The sequence below is a fragment of the Prionailurus viverrinus genome, chromosome B1 (genome assembly GCF_022837055.1).
Source record: "Prionailurus viverrinus isolate Anna chromosome B1, UM_Priviv_1.0, whole genome shotgun sequence".
In the NCBI taxonomy this organism is placed as follows: domain Eukaryota; kingdom Metazoa; phylum Chordata; class Mammalia; order Carnivora; family Felidae; genus Prionailurus; species Prionailurus viverrinus.
Window position 1 is genome coordinate 46,682,509 of NC_062564.1, and position 21,220 is coordinate 46,703,728.

General features: G+C 38.4%; 1 protein-coding gene and 1 long non-coding RNA gene across 14 annotated transcripts in view; one reads left to right on the forward strand and one right to left on the reverse strand.

The window, feature by feature from the left end:
• The window catches only part of UNC5D (unc-5 netrin receptor D), a 554,486-nt gene that overhangs the window by 140,987 nt on the left and 392,279 nt on the right, over positions 1 to 21,220 (reverse strand). The window lies entirely within an intron of this gene.
• On the forward strand, positions 1,972 to 4,733 carry LOC125164364 (uncharacterized). Its single transcript, XR_007151733.1, has 3 exons — positions 1,972 to 2,096; positions 3,993 to 4,103; positions 4,549 to 4,733. It is a non-coding gene; the product is annotated as an uncharacterized LOC125164364 (long non-coding RNA).

Sequence of the window (21,220 nt, forward strand, 5' to 3'; positions counted from 1 at the left end):
AGTAAAACTTTCATTATTTACAGATGACATGGTACTATATATAGAAAACCCTAAAGGCTCCGCCAGTAGACTTATAAATGAATTTATAGTATTATGTAATTATATTATAATTATATCATAATTATATTATAAAGTAGCTTATAAATGAATTCAGTAAAGTCACAAAATTAATATATAGAAATCTGTTGCATTTCTATATGCCAATAAAGAAGCAGCACAAAGAGAAATTACCAAAACAGTCTTATTTACGATTGCACCAAAAAGAATAAAATACCTAGGAGTAAACTTAACCAAAAAGGTGAAATATTTGTACTCCAAAAACTATAAAACACTAATGAAAGAAATTGAAGATGACACAAATAGAAAGATACTCCATGCTCATCAATTGAAAGAACCAATATTGTTAAAATGTCCATTCTGCCTCAAGCCATCTACAGGTTCAATGCATTCTCTATCTAAATACCAACATTTTTCATGGAACTAGAACAAATAATCCTAAAATCTACATGGAATAACAAAATAACCCAATAGCTAAAGCAATCATGAAAATGGAAAAAAACTGGAGGTATCACAATTCCAGATGTCAAGATATATTACAAACATGTAGTAATCTAAACAGTATGGCACTGACACAAAAATAGACACAAAGATCAGTGGAATAGAATAGAAAGGCAAGAAATCAACCCACGATTATAGAGTCAACTAACCTTCAACAAAGGAGGAAACAGTATCCAATGGGAAAAAGACAGTTTCTTCAGCAAACCGTGCTGGGAAAACTGGACAGTTACATGCAAAAGAATGAAACTGGACCACTTTCATATATGTCCATGAAAATGAACTTAAAATTGATTAAGTACCTAAATATGAGACCTTACACCATAAAAATCCTAGAAGAGAGGATAGGCAGTAATTTCTCTGACCCTGGCCCTAGCACCATCTTCCTAGATATGTTTCCTGAGGCAAGGGAAACAAAAACAAAATTATGTGGGCTTTTGTTTCTTGGTTTTTTTTTTTTTTTTTTTTTTTTTGGTTAGAAAAGGTTAGGAAGTATGGATATGCATTTTTGTTGAGAGAAATAAAAAAATACTTTGCCCTAAAATGAAGCTGGTTAATTTTGAATAGAAGGGAGGAAAATAAAGAATAAACTATGGATACAGAAGGTTGATGAGAAAGCAAAAGATGAAATTGTGTGGTCATGTTGGCTAAAAACTGAATTGTTATTATAAGTTTTTATAATTAAGTTTTAATCACAATAGTGTCTTTATGCAAAACTGAAACTTAATTTTACTTCATCTGCTAAAAGGACAAAGTTTTCTTGGACAAATGATCTACTCTTGATATTCGGTAATGTTTTCCTTTGCATTTTAAGTAATGTGCCTAAAACAAAGATTTTGTGTCTTGACAAAATCATTTCCTGTGTTTCATATCAAGTCTTTGATTATTTAAGAAGGCTGGGTCTCATAAATAAAGAGAATTGATGGTTCCCAGAAGAGAGGGGGTGAGGGATGGGAAGAATGGGTGAAGGGGTGTGGGAGATACAGGCTTCCAGTCATGGAATGAGTAAGTCATGGGAATACAGAGTTCAGCATAGGGAATAAAGTCAATGGTATTGTAAAAGCACTGCATGGTGACAGATGTCCACTAAGAACATGTCCTCCTTCTAATAGAACACAATTGGAAACATAGATTATATCACCGAAGCTTTGGCTAGAATGTCATATTTAGAATGAAAGAAATGTACAAAGATTCAGATGTACCCAGACAGCTTTTAAGGAACTCAGGTTGACTTTATGGAGTCAAGAAGATCCCCTGGAAAAACTGGCCTGGTGCCTTGCTTACAGGGTACTCACCAGTCTTATCAGGTGAGTGACGAAGGTCACTTTCTGGCAGGTGCAAGAACCTCAGGATATTTTGGGGACCTTGAGAAGAGACAAATTAACCCAAATATATATATGAACTGCAGGTGTAATTTGATGGCAAGTTCTTGGTATGGCTTCCTATCCTCAAGAAGTTCAAGTGGAGATTCCTTACAAAAAGTTCCAGCAAAGTGGATTAAAAGATTCTGTATGGCCAATTGTTATTCTTGCTGCCCTTATGTAAGTAATCAAGCCAACGTTTTTGAAATGATGTAATTGGCAAACCAATCAGTCTTCCTGGTTATCTTTGATAGAAATGGGGGAGATTGTAGCGAGAAAAATTATGTTTCAGTAGACACTGTAACAATACATACTTGTGGATATTAGATTCTAGTTCTGTTAATTGTCCTTGAGGTTTTGTTTTTTACCTGTACACTGAACCGAATCCTAAATTCTTACTGTTTCCTCCAATATTTGGCTACAACTCTCCAAACTAACACTTTCAATTTTTATCCCACCCTTATGACTTGGCATTAACTGAGAACTAAAACTGTTTTTTCTGTTGTTGTTGTTGTTTGTTTCAAAATTATGCCAACTAAAGTTGGTCCACTTGATATAAACTTCAGAGAAATCACAACAGGTCATGTATAGATAATCTTCATGCCTGTTGCTGTGTGGGCCACTCAGAAAGGTCACCAGAGATGTTCAAACTGTAAACCAGGAAAATCTGTCAGACTGCTACTGCCAACCCTCACTCTGTCTGAAGAGGGTTTGAGTTTGACAGCAAGAAATCTTCTTGACTGGCTCTCCTCAGAACTCAAAAACTGGTTTATAATTTGCTCCAATCACGGATCATTGTTTTTGTTTCCATAAAATTTCCTTATTAAACACCTGATTGCTCACACAATATAGGCCTAACTTTGGGAGCCCAGCTGTGTATCACTTCCTAAAACGAGACACAACTGTTTAACTGAACTGACTAAAAGATTAATTTTCATGACTAAAAGATTAACTCAATGAAATACCGGAGCAAACTAACAGCTCAGCTTTCAGTATGTGTAATTTCTAGGGAAAAAGTTTCAGAGGAGGTAAATGATGGGGTTCAAAGCTGGAGCCCAGAATGTTCCATCCTAGTAGGCAGATTATTTCAAGCTGAAGAAAATCAAAGCCAACAGACTCAAGAAAAGCTTTTTACGTCTCCTTTAACTGCCTAAAATAATTTAGATAGGGAGCCTGCACCAGAAAGATGGCTCATCTCCGAGATAGCATTTTATGTCAGACTTACCTGCATGCCATGGCAAACATTTGTTTACCAGGCATTTGATCCTCCCATCCTCCTATAAATGGTCTTCCTCCCCTTTTGAACTCCCAGACCATTACTTGGTTTCTCCTTGGCTCAAAATGGTATGCAAAGCTGAATTGCTTGACTGTTGGGGGGCCACTCATTTCTTTGTGGGGCCCTCGTGTGTACATAATTAAATTTGTTTTTCTTGGGGCACCTCGGTGGCTCAGTCAGTTAAGAAAGCTCAGACTCTTGGTTTCGGCTCAGGTCATGATCTCATAGCTCATGAGTTTGAGCCCCGCATCGGGCTCTATGCTGATAGTGCAGAGCCTGCTTGGAATTCTTTCTCCCTCTCTCTCTGCCCCTTCCTTGCTTGCTCATGCGCGCACGCTCTCTCTCTCTCTCTCTCTCTCTCTCTCTCTCTCTCTCAAAATAAACAAGTCAACTTAGAGAACATTAAACTTGTTTTTCTCTTGTTAATCTCTGTTCTATCAACTCCATTATTATTTCAGCCAAAGGAACCTAGAAGGGAAGAAGGACAAAGTTTTCTTCCCCCATAAGGTCATAATTTTGTGCGTGTGTGGGGGGGGTATGAGAACATGCACGCCTGTGTGTGTTTACAAAACTGTACCTTGAAGATTTAAATTAAAGGGTAAATACAGGCTCATAACTGCACTGCCACAAGGAAGTCCGCAGTCCCCATAAAATGCAACACAGGTGATTAATCTCAGCAGACCTCCACAATACCCATAATGCATCCTCTCGTTTCCTAGTTCCACTTTGTGCGTGTTTGCTTCTGTGATCATATTGTTATGTCATCAGAATAATAAAAGACATAAATCTTCATTTCACAGAATTGATCACAAACCTAGGGGAAGAGGAGGTCACTTTACCTGTGATATTGTCTAAACAAATCCACGGAGGGATCTTGAGCTGTTTAATCGTGGCACTGTCATTTGGTTTGGGTAAGCATATTTTCCCTTCATTAGATTTAATATATAATCTCATTATAGAAACCTGACACTCTGCACTGACTCTCACTCATAAATCAGCTTCTACTTCTATTCCTAAGGTCCAAGAAAAGGGGGCGGGGAGCAACAAAGTGTGATAAAAATGCAAAGCATAACATAATTTGAGCCGTTCAGATAATACTCCCTTGCTGCTCCACTTCTTACTTTCGTTGTTGATTCATCCTTGTCGTACGGCCACGTGGACTATCACATGGACTTCCACTTTTCTATGAAATCAGACAATATTTCACTCATTAATCTTCCCAAAAGGTCACTTCCTAACTCCCCCCACCATCTGATCACATCAGCTATTCACCTTTTTTTTTTTTTTAATACATATATATATATAACGTCATGCAACGTCTAGGCACTCTCAGACCACGAACGTATCTATTTACAGAGCATCTATGACATGTCTTGCACTTCGCCTGCTGTTAAATGGGATGGAGAAGTAGAAGATGTATTCCCTGGCTTCAAAGGTGATGTAATACATTTTTGGGGGGAAAAAAGTATCATAATTTTAATCCCAAGTAAAGAGGGGTTTGAAACACTGGTATGTACAGGCTGACATACCTACAATGAACAGACAATTATGTGGTGCAAGAGACTTCTGCCTAAAAATTTTTTAACGAGTTTGAAAGCAAATAATTTCCTGGGCACCTGGGTGGCTCCGTTGGTTACGCGGCCGACTCTTGGTTTTGGCTCAGGTCATGATCTCCCAGCTTTGTGGGTTGGAGCCCCCAAATGGGCTCTGCAGTGGCAGTGTGGAGCCTGCATGAGATTCTCTCTCACCCTCTCTCTCTGCCCCACCCCCACTCCCGCTGTCTCTGTCTCTCTCAAAAAAAATAAACTTAAAAAAATAATTTCTTGTATAGATAAAATGAAGTTGTTTCTCCATTTTTAAAAATGTTTAATTATTTTTAAGAGTATGAGTGGGGAATGGGCAGAGGGGGAGGCAGACAGAGAGAATCCCACTGTCAGTGCAGAGCCCGATGCGGGGATCAAACTCACAACTGTGAGATCATGACCTGAGCCAAAACCAAGAGTTAGACACTTAACCAACTGAGCCACCCAGGCATCTGTTTCTCCATTTTATAATATTGTGACCCCTAAAAAAAAACATTAGTCTATCAAGAACACATGTCTTATGTCCAAAGAGGAACAATATCGACCTAAGCAGATGTGAATTTACTAAGGATGAAAAAAATATTAAAAAATGTATTTGTTGCCTCACACATAATGTTAAGATGCAATCTTCTGTCACACATATGTAGTCATTATGTCTTTGATAACAAGTTACAGAGCATATTATTCAAACCTCTTGTCTTGATGATGGACTTTTCCAAGCTCATTTAAATTTTCATTTTACTGGGGCACCTGGGTGGTTAAGTGGGTTAAGCGTCCGACTTCGGCTCAGGTCATGATCTCATGGCTCATGAGTTCGAGCCCCGCGTTGGGCTCTGTGCTGACAGCTCAGAGCCTGGAGCCTGTTTCAGATTCTGTGTCTCCCTCTCTCTCTGTGACCCTCCCCCGTTCATGCTCTGTCTCTCTCTGTCTCAAAAGTAAATAAAAGTTAAAAAAAATAAAAAACAATAAATTTTCATTTTACTTATGAAGTTTTAATAGTGTGTCTGGTTGGTCCACTAATATTTTGAAGATGAAAAATTCCTCTTCTCTTGATTTCAAATGTATAGAAGATCTGCTAAATTTTAAAGACTATAAAATAACACAATCTCAGGCAAAATGCCAGAAATAATCAAGAATTCTAACTTATAACTGGAACATAGCCCTTCAGGTTATTTGGATAAAAACTATAAATCTTTATACTGTCCCCTTTTGCATATGGACATTAATATAAATATATACTGTACCTGGTCTGACCAAAGGTGCAAAAAAACAACAAAAAATTCCAAGCTATTTCAAACTTTCAACAAGATCTATGTGTAGACAGAGAATGGGCATCAAAGAACAACTGGTTCTATTATATATATATATATATATATATATATATATATATACACTATTATATAGAATATATACTTGTTTTGGGAGGAGTGTATGTGCATGTATGTATGTGGTCTGCCTATTGTATTTTTTTAAAGCTGTTGGAAGATGGGAAGAATGAGAAGGCATGTGTGCACTTTTCCTTCTATAGGCTAACAAACGATAGCAAATTCTACTCTAGACTGTTGCTAAATCTTCTCTGTGTGCAGTCTAAACTGAATAACTCAGACTTTGAGAAATGTACTATGACTGGCACTTATGTTCCTGGGATTGCAAAAGTAAGGGGAAAGAGAGATGGATTCTGGGACTGAGACCAAACCTAACAGTGATGGAGCTTTGGGGTCAAGCTCCCCAAAAAGGGTTAAGGTTTACATTATGGAAGTTCAAAAGAAGTAAGTCTATGGTCTGACTTAATGATAGGGAGGGAAAGCAAGGAAAGATAGGAATTAGGCTATGTTTAAGAAGGGAAGCCCTGTGAAGTGATTAACTCTTGATCCACTTACCTTGAATGATGAGGAAAATAATTTTTAACTGGCCCTATTCATTTTTTTTTTTTTTTTTTTTGCTTTGGTTGTGTATACCATGCTATCTAATTGAGTTATTCTCCTCGTAATGATTTGTCCCTTCCTCCACAAAATTCCTAGAGCACTTATTCTCCACACCTTCAACTGGGACTTGTTATCTTTTATCTTATATTATTAATTACTTTTTCTAAAATTCTGTCTCCTCACCTAAACTGGAAATTCTGCAAACGAATGAAGTGTATCTCTGGGGATTCCAATATCTAACTATTGTTTATTATGCTACCGTTATTATTAAAATGATGACCCCATTGCTTCATTTTGTGAATAAATGCAAAATGATTACCATCCTTCTAACAGCGCAGCTGAAATAAAAAGGAGTTAGAGAGATGGTTATACAGTCCATTATTTCCATGCACAGCTCCTTAGATACCAATTAAATACCTAAAGAAATGGGCATTCGCCCAATACCACCAATTGAGAAGACAATGTATATGAATACTCATTACAGAACCAGACGACTTAGATCTCAATAAGAGAAGATGACACTCTTTTTGGCTAATATCCAAGTGATAATTGGCCAACACCAGATGAACAAGAAAAACTTAATAATAGACAGTTTAAGCAGTTTTAGGATCCACGTGGAATAACTGGTAATCTCATGAACCCTAAAAAAATCACGCTATGAAGAAACTTCTGTAATATTACTACTATTTTTGTTATCAAAAAAAAAAAAAAGGAAAAGAAAAACTGAATAGTTGAATTTTATAAGCAAGCATGCTATATACCTAGTCACTTATTTCTGTTGAACACCCTGGCACAGTCAATCCATTTAATCGACCTTCTATGTCACAAAGGACATCTCGCGTTCCATTTTCACCACCTTGAGTCATAGGATTTCAGAGATGGTAGAGCCATCTAGCCAGGGTAGACTTTATCTAGCTTAGTCCCCTTGCTTTTGATCTGAGAAACCTAGGGGCAAAGGAGCGACACAAGTTACTCGAAGTCACATGACTAATCTGTAATTGCTGGCCTAGCATATTAATCAAAGTTAGCCACTCACATCATGGAAAGACATACCAAGCTCTGCCAAAAAAGAAAAAGAAAAAGAAAAAAGCTGGGAATGCTGGTTCTATGACAAAGTGGACATACAGGGAACCCCTTATTAGTACAGGGTAACTAAAAAGCTAGATAAAATATGAAAAAGCATTTGAAAGCATAACTAGCCTGGAGATAAAGTAAGATAAACAATTAGAAACCAGGTATCGCAAAGTGTTTTCTGGGTAAGTGAGGCTAGGAACAGGCATTTTCCATTGATATGCCTTCTAGTCCCTGGGGTAGTGAGACACCCATCCAGGATGGGACGAAGCCTGACATCCAGGTAGAGTAGGAGGCCATCAGAGACCCTGGCATAAAGCAGGTGCTGACAAAGGGCAACACCTCATTGAAGGTTCACCAGAAAAAAACACAGTTGGAGCTGACACGAAGTGAAACAAAAACAACAGGTCTCTCCTGAGAAACTTCTTACCCAAAGTCCATTTTCTGAAGAGTGAAGCCAGGATTCATAGGATAAGAAAAATCTCAGGAAGCATCAAATGAGAAGCATCCCTAAGTACCTCAAAGAAACAGTTTACAAATATTATCTATAGAAACACATTCTAAGCACAGGCCACAAAGAATTCCTATAGATGAATTTCAACAAACATGAGCTCATCATAAAGGAAAGAAGTCCTATAAATGAATCTGCAGAAACAAATGAAAAAAAAAAAAAGATTTGATTTGCAAGACCGATTATATATAATGAATAAGTACAGAAAATAACATAGTCTCAATATATTTAAATAAAAGAATATATGAAAGTATAATACATGAAAACAAGCCTATTAAAATTGATCAGGAAATTCTGAAATAGAAACAGCTTACAGAAATGTGAAGTATTCAAATTTAAGACTCATGAATAAAATTGAAAATAAAAAATTTGGCAGGAGAAGAGAAATTCTGTAAACTGACACACACAGATCAAGAAATTACATGCAAAGAAGCAGCAAAAGAGACAGGAATAGGGCATATATAATCAAGTGGTTAAGAGGAGTGGGGAAAGAGAATAAGGTCTAACACAGTTTGGTCCAAATGTGGTCCCCAGACTAACAACACTGGCATCAGCATAGTCTTGAGACACAATATGGACCTATACGGTCGAAAATGTATTAAATTAATGAATGACACCAACCCTCAAGAAGTTGTGTTGACTCAAGAAGTTCAATTCACCCTGAACAGGATAAATAAAAAGAAATCCACACTTACACTAAAAATAAAAAAATAAAAAATAAAAAATAAAACACCAAAGACAACAACAAGATCTTAAAAATGGTCAGTGAAGAAATTCGATGTAGAGTCACAGGAAATCATAAGAAGATAGTCTGGCCTAGAGAGAGATCAGTCCAGATAAAAGAAGATGAGAGGCCTAGAGGAAAGATTTCTTTAAGATGCTAACATTCACTGAACGCTCAATACCTAACATGCTGGAATATATAAAAAGAAAATTTTCATACCTGCTAAAAATCATAGGGTTGAATGTTTGATATCACATACAAAGGTTAAGAAAATGAAAAAAAAAATAAGGTTAGGAAAACAATATATTGTGCAATAAAAGTAATCCTGCTATACTTGCTTATCTGTGAACAGCTTTTATATACTCCTGATATAAACGATCATATAATGACCTAACAGTACAACCATATTGGGAAGACTGGCACTGGAAAGTGTGCGTGTATGACGTAATGAGGGCCAACAGGGAAAAGGAAGGTAAATCCTCATTTTCTATGAGCGATACAGTGAGTGGTAACTCAATTTGAGAAATCAAGACACAGTAGTTGAAACAGGGATAGAAATGCCAAAAAAAAAAACCCCACAAAAAACAACAAAAAAAAACCTTAAATGGTAAGTAGTTGATTCTGTAGAGCAATGAATAGGTTTTACTTTTTTAGCAAGCTTTCTTCAACCAGTTGATTCTTTAAATACAAACTTAACTTTCATAACATGCCATATTACCTTCCTGCTTACTAGCAAAAAGTTGGAAGTCTGAAAACAAAGTGTTGCTGAGTGAGGCCATAAGGATCAGTCATGGCTGGTTAAGAGTTTACTTTTGTATAACCACTTTGAAAAAGAATTTGGCTTGGCATGGCATGGCATGGCAAAGTTGGATAGGCACAAACTCGGTTAGCCAGCTTATTCATTTTTTTGTTTAATATAATTTATTGTCAAATTGGTTTCCATACAACACCCAGTGCTCATCCCAACAAGTGCCCTCTTCCCTGCCCATCACCCACTTTCCCCTCCCCCCAACCCCCATCTACCCTTAGTTTGTTCTCAGTCCTTAAGAGTCTCTTATGGTTTGCCTCCATCCCTCTCTGTAACTTTTTCCCCCCCTTTCCCCTCCCCCATAGTCTCCTGTTAAGTTTCTCAAGATCCACCTATGAGTGAAAACATGGTATCTGTCTTTCTCTGTATGACTTATTTCACTTAGCATAACACTCTCCAGTTCCATCCACGTTGCTACAAATGGCCAATATCATTCTTTCTCCTTGCCAAGTAGTATTCCATTACATATCTAAACCACATCTTCTTTATCCGTTCATCAGTTGATGGACATTTAGGCTCTTTCCATAATTTGGCTATTGTTGAAAGTGCTGTTATAAACATTGGGGTACAAGTGCTCCTATGCATCAATACAAATCAAAACTACAATGAGATATCACCTCATGCTGGTCAGAGTGGCTAAAATGAACAAATCAAGAGACCATAGGTGCTGGCAAGGATATGGAGAAATAGGAACCAGCTCATTCTTAGGTATGTTCCCTAGAGAAACTCTAGGCATATCTGTGCAGGAAACATGTCAAGAGTGGAAATAATAGCACTGCTTGCATATAAAGCCTGGATATGATCCAAAGGATTTTTTGTTTTAAGTTTTTACTTAAATTCTAGGTAGTCAACATACAGAATAGTATCATTAGTTTCAGGTGTGTCAATCACTTCACAGTGATTCAACAGTTCCATACAACACCTGGCGCTCCTCACAAGTGCACTCCTTAATCCCCATCAACAGTTTAACCCATCCCCCCACCCCCCTCCGTCTGGTAACCATGAGTTTGTTCTGTATAATTAAGAGTCTGTCTCAGGGCGCCTGGGTGGCTGGCTCAATTGGTTGAGCGTCTGACTTCTGCTCAGGTCATGACCTCGTGGTTGACAAGTTCGGGCCCCGCGTCGGGCTCTGTGCTGACAGCTCAGAGCCTGGAGCCTGCTTCAGATTCTGTGTCTCCCTCCCTCTCTGACCCTCCCCTGCACATGCTCTGTCTCTGTCTCAAAAATAAATAAATATTTAAGAAAATTAAAAAAAAAAGAGTCTGTTTCTTGGTTTCTCTCCCCTTTGTTCATTTGTTTTCTTCAGTTCCACATATGAGTGAAATCTCATGGTATTTGTCTTTCTCTGACTTATTTCGTTTAGCCTAGTACCCTCTAGCTCCATACATGTTGCAAACGGCAAGATTTCATGTCGAGTAATATTCCATTATATCTATATGTATATCTATATCTATATAGATATAGATATCTATATGTATGTGTGTGTGTCTATATGTATGTATGTATACATACATATGTATGTATACAAACAGACCTCCTCGCCCAACACCTGTTCCTTCTTGTGTTGACTGTAGCCATTCTGACAGGTTTGTGAAATGATAATTCATTGTAGTTTTAGATTTCCTGGATGATCAGTGATGATGAGCATCTTTTCATGTGTCTATTGGCCAACTGGATATCTTCTTGGAAAAATATCTACTCAGGTTTTCTGCCCATTTTAAATTGGATTATTCATTTTGGGGGCTGCTGAGTTGTATAAGTTCTTTACATATTTTGTATACTAATCTTTAATCAGATATGTCATTTGTAAAGATCTTTTCCCATTCTATAGGCTGCCTTTCAGTTTTGTTGGTCATTTCCGTCGCTGTGCAGCAGCTTTTAATTTGATGTAGTTCCAAGAGTTTATTTTTGCTTTTGTTTCCCTTGCTCTGGAGACATATGAAGTTGCTATGGCCAATGTCTAAGAGCTCACCGCCTGTGTTTTCCTCTAGGATTTAATGGTTTCAGGTTTCACATTGAAGTCTTTCATCCACTTTGAATTTCTTTTTGTGTATGGTATAAGAAAGTAGTCCAGTTTCATTCTTACGCCACACAGTTTTCCCAACATCATCTGTTGAAGACACTGTCTTTTTTCCATTGCATATTCTTTCCTCCTTTGTCAAAGATCAATTGGGCATATAGGTATGGGTTCATTTCTGGGGTTTCTATCCTGTTCTATTGATCTATTTGTCTGTTTGTGTCACTGCCATACCACTTTGATTACTACAGCTTTATTATATAACTTGAAGTCCAGAATTACGATGCTCCCAGCATTGCTTTTCAAAGGTTCTTAAGTAGGAGAATGACTACATAAACTGTGGCATAAGCAGTGAATATGAATGAACCAGACTCATTTATATCAACTTAGATGGATCTCAATCATACGCGATTTTATGAATGAAGACCCCGAAGAGTGCAACTTCACCTACATAAAATTCAAAATTAGACAGAATAGCATATTATTTAGGGATGTATCCTATATGTAAAGCAGAACAAAAAACTCCAGAAAATAAAGGAGTGAATAGCCCAAATTTCAAAATGTAAGTGATCTTTAGTAGGAAGAGAAATAAGCTGCAAGGCAGGGATGGGACTGGAGGGGTTGGTCACCCAGAAGTTTTATTTATTTATTTAAAAATTTTTTTTTACATTTATTTATTTTTGAGAGACAGAGAGAGACAGAGCACAAGTGGGGGAAGGGCAGGGAGAGAAGGAGACACAGAATCTGAAGCAGACTCCAGGCTCTGAGCTGACCGTACAGAGCCTGATGCGGGGCTCAAACTCACAAACCGTGAGATCATGACTTGAGCTGATGTCGGATGCTTAGCTGACTGAGCCACCTAGGTGTCCCCAGAAGTTTTATTTTTTAAACTGTTTCAGTGAATTTTCTTATTCTTATTTAAGCTGAAACTGTAAGTTACATATAGGCTTCATATTTCCCATTAAAAAAAAAAGTAAAGCATAACTTGATTCATGCCACATACTCAGATTTTGATTTCTCAAAATGTCTGATCTGCAAACTTGGCTCTCAACTGACTTCTCTTCACTTCCTGCTTCTGTGTTCTCTTCATTTATATATCTTCTATGGTGACTCTTAGCTTCTAACCTTGGGTCTCTCCAGGTAGGCTTTTCTTCTTTTTCTTTGGCTCCCTATATTTACATACAACCTTCCTGTTCCGGCCTGGCCCCTGCGAACTCCTATTCACATACACAGTTTCCGGAAAAAAAAAAAAAATCCTAGCTGGACTGACCCAATTTATGTATAGATTTCAGAAAAAATGAAGGTTGTGTGTCTTTACTCCCCACTCAAGGTCGTCATTTAAACCACACTAACTCTGTTGTATCAAGCAATACAACAGGGGCCACACAACATGAACATAGCACGATCTCCGATAGATGCGGAAAGTTCTATGTGCAGAGCCTAGCACATGCCCACAGAGCCAACCCCCTGGCAAGCTACTGAGAATATAAGACCTTGAAGGGATTATTAAGGAACAAATTATTTTAAAAAGCTTAATTCTTGATAAAGTATCTCTTTCTCGTTGAAAATCATCAGGACTTGCATAGATGCTCATTAGCAGTTGCAAATTCTAGCGCCCTGGCTCTTTTCCTGCAACTGTGGGCCCAGTCCTACATCAAAAAATAGCAACCATTCCCACAGTGCCTCCACTTTGTAATCCAGGGTACTGACCATTAAGAAGAGTGAAAAATATTCCTGCTCTCAACAATCAATCATATCAGAAATGGCTTCATCAAGACTAATGCAGGTTCCTGACAACCCACAGGAAGTCAGTATGACCTCAGAGAGGAAGCAGGGAGAGCCAGGGGATAAATGACCACAAGATTCACACCAAGTCACTTACAGAGCAGAAGCCAGAGCCTTAATCATTAACTACTCTCTGTTCTCAATTCCTGGTGCTGTGGAATTATTTGCCAGATATGGGTCACTGCAGTTGCTTTTCTTAATCCCCGTCTTCATGGTCTGAGCTGAGGGTTTGCAACTTCCCTGGTCTGTTCAATATAACAGTGTTCCTATATTACTTTGAGAAGTTTTCCCCATTCTAGAAATATTCTCATCCAATGATTCTAAAAATCTGATTTATAAATGTGATTATGGAAATGTGACAAGATTCCTTTCCTTTGTTCTTTCTCTAAGAATGTAATTTCAGTGACAAGCTAAGTCTTCGTATGTGACAAAAATGCAATATCATCTCCTGTGGATAATTCTTGTTCTTGACATTGCATTGCCTCACTAGAGCCTATCCAGTAGCTTGGATAGTGAAATCATTGTGAGGTATTTTACATGATCGTCACTTGACAAGGTGGTATTTGCCCTGTCCAGTAGACTTCTGGGACACACCCTGCCAAAGTATAATGAACTCCATCTGTCAATGACATAGCTTTACATTATTAGTTCTTAACTTAAATATCACCCACAGTTCTCACTTTAACACTTGTTCTTTGCAGCTTCTCACACTATTGACTTTAGAAGGAGCTGGGGATCTTTAACTTCTTTAACGATTCAGGCCCGTGAGGATATTGTGAGAGTGGATGCCCACGTTCCATTTGTTAATGATGTTAACAGTCACATGATGAACATGATTGCAGAGTATGTGGTTCAGGCCCTAGATCTAGGCCATATAATTACATCATGACTGTGTACTTTAAAGATGTGATCAAATGGCTAATGGGAGATCACATTCTATAAGGAAGAGCTACTTGGTTCCCTCCCCCCCCAACCCCTCCGTTTTAATTGGAACACTCACTCAGTCCTTCCTTACTGCAGATGCTGTACGACGATTCACTGTTGACACAAGGGACTACAGATAGTTCAGATAGTTCAGTACATGTCTGTGGTACACTTTCAAGTGATACACAACAGAGGGATCAGTTGACTTCCCTTACTCTCTAGTAAGAAATAAATGACCTGACTATTGCTGAAACTCTGGATCCCTTGACTATTGTTCATGGGAATGAGAACAGCAAATTATGTGAGTTGTCTTTTGAATAGTACTTTATCTCGCTAACCTGGGGAGTAAAGATGAAGAGAAACACAAAGCCTTGCTTTCTACAATGCTTATGTAAGCAGATTTCTCAAATCTAGATCAACAGATAAAAGAAGTCCAAAGCCATTGTCTAAACTTATTTCTAGTTTGTCTTCATTTATAATTAACCAGGAAGTGCCTGCACACTGCCAACAGATAAACTGTGAAAAAGGACAACTACAGATAAAATGCGGCAACTGTATTTTTGCATACTCTACTAAGAGAGCATTTGTCTATATAGCATTCATTTCAAAGATCAGGATCTGGAAAATACAGAAAACTAATGCAGTAAATCAATAAAGTTATTGCATACCTCCTGTCCCTTAACATGAAGATTAAATATTAAAAAGACTGAGTAAAATTTACTAAAAAAAATGTAATACTTGTATAATGTTGGAGGTTCCAAAAGAAACATAATCGATGCACATAAATGGACAGGTTCTCTCTCTCTCTCTCTCTTTCTCAGATAAACACACACACACCATAGGAGCTCAAAACTAGGATCTTTAATGTTAATGAAGCATCTTGATAAATGTACCATGGTCAGGAAAAATAAATTATGTTCCACTGCTGGCTTGTGTGGTCCTTGTTTTTGATTACAACAGCAACTTGAATATTTCTGCACTGTGTATAAAAAGCAATAGAGTCTACATGTGATTATGTTTAGAGTTATAGTTAACCAGGAAGGCTGCAGATATAAGACATTTTCTCTTGATAAACAGTTACTTTCAAAGAGTACATTTTTTGTTTGTTTATAAGATGCAGGTGAAGGCAGACAGATAGAAACATCATTAAGATCTGCTAATGAATCATCCTCCTATTTGCACTGGGAATAAGCGTTTGAACTCAATGCTGCATCTATGTTTGAAGAAATATAATTATTGGTTAACAAATGTGTTACATTTAGGTGGTAGGGCTGGATGAATACTAACTACAAGCAAGCACAGGGTCTGTTATATTAAAGAAAAAAAAAAGTACATCGATGGCAACATTCCATTTTCACCTAAGCAAATACACATTTATATTATGTTAAATATATTTATCAAGTCAGAGTTACCGTTTTAAAATTAACACTGTTCTTTTTCACGGATAACACATTTATTATAAAAACCGTAGAAAACACAGAATACTCATCAACGATTCCATCATTCAGTGATAAACACTGTTTATAAACACTGCTATAATTTTGGTGTCTTTGCTATCTGTCTTATATTGTAGATGCACATCTGATTTATATGTATACACATACTCCTATTTGGAGCAGAGGGAAAGGTGTATGGACATACAGAGGCACGAATCTTTAGGTACTACCATACTGCCATTTAATTTCCACCTCCCCCAACACATTACTGACAAATATCGATCATGCTACCAATGTCCACAATTTACAATCCTAAGTGTTTCAATGACCATGTTGAAGCACTGTAGTTAGTGGTAATAATGTCCAAACTAAAGACAACATAAGGAACAGAGACAGATAATGGTAAGCAGATTTTCACGGGCTCATGAGCACTTCCCAGTGTTCTTCCCAGCGCTCTCTCTGCTCCATTCTGAAGTCTTCGACTCCGATGGCTTGTGACATGTCATGACTTTTTTAAAAAACAACAAGTTTTATCTCTTTAAAGTGAAGTGTGTTTCTATTTGATTTTTCCACATCTAAATAGGTAACCCTTGCTTCTCAACTTCACTTGCTCCTTAATTATCTACACATTTAAAGCAGAGATTGTAGGGGCGCCTGGGTGGCTCAGTCGGTTAAGCGTCTGACTTCAGCTCAGGTCACGATCTCACGGTCCGTGAGTTCGAGCCCCGTGTCGGGCTCTGGGCTGATGATGGCCCAGAGCCTGGAGCCTGCTTCCGATTCTGTGTCTCCCTCTCTCTCTGACCCTCCCCCGTTCATGCTCTGCCTCTCACTGTCTCAAAAATAAATAAATGTTAAAAAAAAATAAAAATAAAATAAAAATAAAAATAAAGCAGAGATTATATTTCATCTGCCTGTTCCGGAACCAGCATAACACCTGACACATTTTAAGTACTCAGAGTATGTTAAATGTGCTCAACTGTATGCGCCAGTTCCCTGCATTAAATAAAAACTTTATTTAATATCACTCTTCTTTTTTTTTTCAGATGTTCTCATGTCACATATTACTCCATGGGTCAATAGTCTCTGCTGAACTCAGCAGACAGAAGTTGTTATTGCTTTGGGGGCATTTAAGTGGCTTAATAGGTTCAGTGTCTGACTCTTGATTTTGGCTCAGGTTATGATCCCAAGGTCGTGGGATCAAGCCCACATCAGGCTCTGTACTGAGGCTCCACAGTCTACTTAAGATTCTCTCTCTCCCTCTGCCCCTTTCCTCCACTCGCACTCTCTCGCTCTCTAAAATAAAATTTTAAAAAATGTTAAAAAAACAAGTTATTACTAGTTTTATTTGGGAATTTGCTGTTATTTCTGGTATTGGTTTCATTTTGGAACACCTTAGCACAATCTCTTGAGCATAGGAGATGTATTTACATATCTTTTAAAAACAAAACCTAAAAATAAAATGTTTTTAGAGAATTTAAGCCCTAAAAGAACACAGACCTCACTCTCATCAAGGACCAATAAATAGGCTAAGAAAGAAAGACAAGAAAGACAAAAGACAAAAGAAAGACAAAAGAAAGTTGGGTCTCAGTCATCATTCTCTGACTTAAATGTCTTATTTGTCTTGACCTGGACCAGCAAGAGACTAAGAGGGCAGAAAAGAGAACAAAACTCTCAGCATTATAATGTAATTTCTGAAACACACCCACATCTACTTAAAACTGTCCTAGTTCCTCTATGCTACTGCAAGAAAGCGAGGCTCCAGATTTTCTGCCCAGGAAAACACCTCACTTAGATTACATTTGCTGAAAAAGAGAGTGGCAGTACTCGACACAAGTGATAACTCGCTCAAAAAAAAAAGTGTATGTGTATACACACACACACACACACACACACACACACACATATATATATATGATGGAGAAATGTTGCAAGTGGGTAAAAGGATCTTATGGTTTGCATGCAACTTTTTCCTCCAGTTTCTTGCATTGTTCTGGGAAAGGGTCACCTAGAGGCTAAAACTGCAAACCAGGCAGCCTGAGTGCATCTTCTGAACAGAACACAATGCATGCCCAATGGACTCAATAATTGATTAATTAGGAGACCAGGCTGCTGCTTCAGCTTCCTCAAAAGCAGCATATTAAGCCAAATAAGGGTTCTGCCACCCATCCAGAGGAAATTCCTCTATGTAGCTAGCTCAGGGAAGCTTGTGCAAGATTTCCAGGGTACATCAAAGAGATATTTATATTAAGACAACAAAATCAGATTTGTGCAGAAAGAAGACATGGGTCACGGGTAGGTTGCAGAGTATGTGTGTGCACGTGTGTGCACTCTCAAAGTGCCAGAAATGGGAGCCGATAAACATGGAATATTGCAGCTCCCCTTTGTCCAAGAGAAAACAGATCTGTGGGATGGAGAGACAAAGACCTTTAGAATCCTAGATATTATTACATTTATAACAGCTATTCTGAAAAGAATCAATCCCAGAATCCCACTTGTCACTGCTCCAAATCTTACTGTTCAATGTGTGTCTATGTCAACTGAAATTCCAGTTCTAGGGATGCTTGGGTGGCTCAGTCGGATAAGTGCCCAACTTTGGCTCAGGTCATGATCTCTGTCCGATTTTGGCTCAGATCATGATCTTGTGGTTCATGAGTTCCAGCCCTGCACAGGGATGTCTGCTGTCAGCACAGGGCCTGCTTTGAATCCTCTGTCCCCTGCCCTCTCTCTGCCTCTCCCCTCTCCCCTCTCCCCTGCTCACATTCTCTCTCTCAAAAATAAATAAACATTAAAAAAAAAAGAAATTCTGGTTCTAAAACATCTCTTAGTGATTTCACTGCATTTGGATTATGTATGATGAAAAGAAGAGTGGAAATACCAGAAACAAGTCAGAGTTCACTTAAAAATATGTTTTTTTCAGGGGATAGGGAAAGGTTGCCTGTGGGTTCAAGGAATCTTAGTGTCTGCATGTATTTCTCCCAGTTAGGCACAAATGTGATTAACCATAATCCTTCAAGATGATCAGAGAATTTTCCCACGAAGGGAGAAAACGGTATGAATTCTTGAAATAGAATCTTAGATGCTCTTTATTAATGAGGGCAGAAATAAGCAGCAATGCGACGAGAACCTGGGTGAAGGTTATAGCAGGAGCAAGCTTAGTGCTCACTGATTTATTTTCAGTCTGATACAATAGTCCAGAGAGCTTTGAAGATGCTCAAAAGCATGCTAGGTTGTAGACCCAAGAACTGAGTGTGATGAGAAACTTTCTGTTCTGAGACCCACAGTCAACTTTAATGCTCAAGATCTTACAAGTATCTGGGGTGATGGAGGGAGAGGGAAGATGTGGAATCCGCACAAATCAACACAGCCATGGTGAAGTGAACACAGCCACAGGATTGAAAGGAGGCCTCTTGGTCCCCTGTTGATGGATTACTGGCATCAGTGGTGCTAATGAGAAATCAGGGTTTCCTTTAAATACTCAAAGCATGGCCAAGGACATGACTGCAATAGGTGCAAGGGAAATCCCACTCTCCCTTTCTGCTAATACCCCAAATCTTTCTTTCCAATCTATTCTTACTAAAAAGGATCAGATCAAAAACCTTGAAGAAATGGGAAAAAGACATGAATAGACAATTTTCCAGAGAAGACATCCAGATGGCTAACAGACACATGAAAAGATGCTCAATGTCACTCATCATCAGGGAAATACAAATCAAAACCACAATGAGATACCACCCCACACCAGTCAGAGTGGCTAAAATGAATAACAAATCAGGAGACTATAGATGCTGACGAGGATGTGGAGAAACAGGAACCCTCTTGCACTGTTGGTGGAATGCAAACTGGTGCAGCCACTCTGGAAAACAGTGTGGAGTTTCCTTAAAAAGTTAAAAATAGAACTACCCTATAACCCAGCAATAGCACTACTAGGAATTTACCCAAGGGATATAGGAGTGCTGATGCATAGGGGCACTTGTACCCCAATGTTTACAGCAGCGCCTTCAACAATAGCCAAATTATGGAGAGAGCCTAAATGTCCATCAACTGATGAATGGATAAAGATATACATGGTTTAGATATACAATGGGATACTTGGCAATGAGAAAGAATGAAATCACACCATTTGCAGCAACATGGATGGAACTGGAAGGTATTATGCTAAGTGAAATAAGTCAGTCAGAGAAGGACAGATATCATATATTTTCACTCACATGTGAATCTTGATAAACTTAACAAAAGACCATGGAGGGGAGGGAAGGGGAAAAAATACTTACAAACAGACAGAGAGGGAGATAAACCATAGGAGACTCTTAAATACAGAGAACAAACTGAGGGTTGATGGGGGGTGGGGGAGAGGGGAAAGTGGGTGATGGGCACTGATGAGGGCACTTGTTGGGATGAGCACTGGGTGTTGTATGCAAGTCAATCTGACAATAAGTTATATTAAAAAAACAAAGTCTTAGCCTTCCAACTTAAAAAAAATAATTAATTAAAAACAAAAACAAAAACAAACCTGGACTCCATAGAAGCCTCAGTTTCAACACAGAAGACCCTGGATTTTTGACTACGTGCTAACAATTACAAATGCCCGTGATACACTATAATTTCTAATTTTGTGGAGGGACAAATGTGGAAAGTGCCCAGGGAAACCATGGACAGAAATGAATCTTGAAACTGGTGAGCTATATAGCTGATGGCCCAACACCTACAACAGCTTTACTGTTCTCCCCTTGTGACCTGTGGATAGGAGAGAAATGATGGGCTGCATGTGAGGCTGGGAAATGCAGACAGTCTTGGGCTATCAGCCTGATGAAGATTGGGGCTTTATTCTTTATCCTATTTCAGTTTTGCTGATACAGCTTAATTAGAATGGTAAAGCCACCTCTCCAGATTTCATTCCCTTCTCCATTCTCTTTCTTGACCCATTGGCATTCTGCAACACTTTTAGACATTTAGAAACCACTAAATGATGTCAAAGTCATGTAAGGACTGATCTGTTTTGTAAACCTCAATTGTAGAGCTTTTAAAACAGAGATGGATCACGTGAAGGAGACTCAGGAGTTGAAGACAGAATCAGAGCAGTGCTATCAACTGAGGGGTGATACCTGCCCCCACACCCTCACTCCGTGCCAGGAATATTTGGTAATGTCTGAAGACATTTTTAGTGGTCACAACTGGACGGAGGTCCTAGTGGCTTCTAGTGGGTAGAAGCCAGGGATGCTATTATACACCCTACTGTGCACAGGA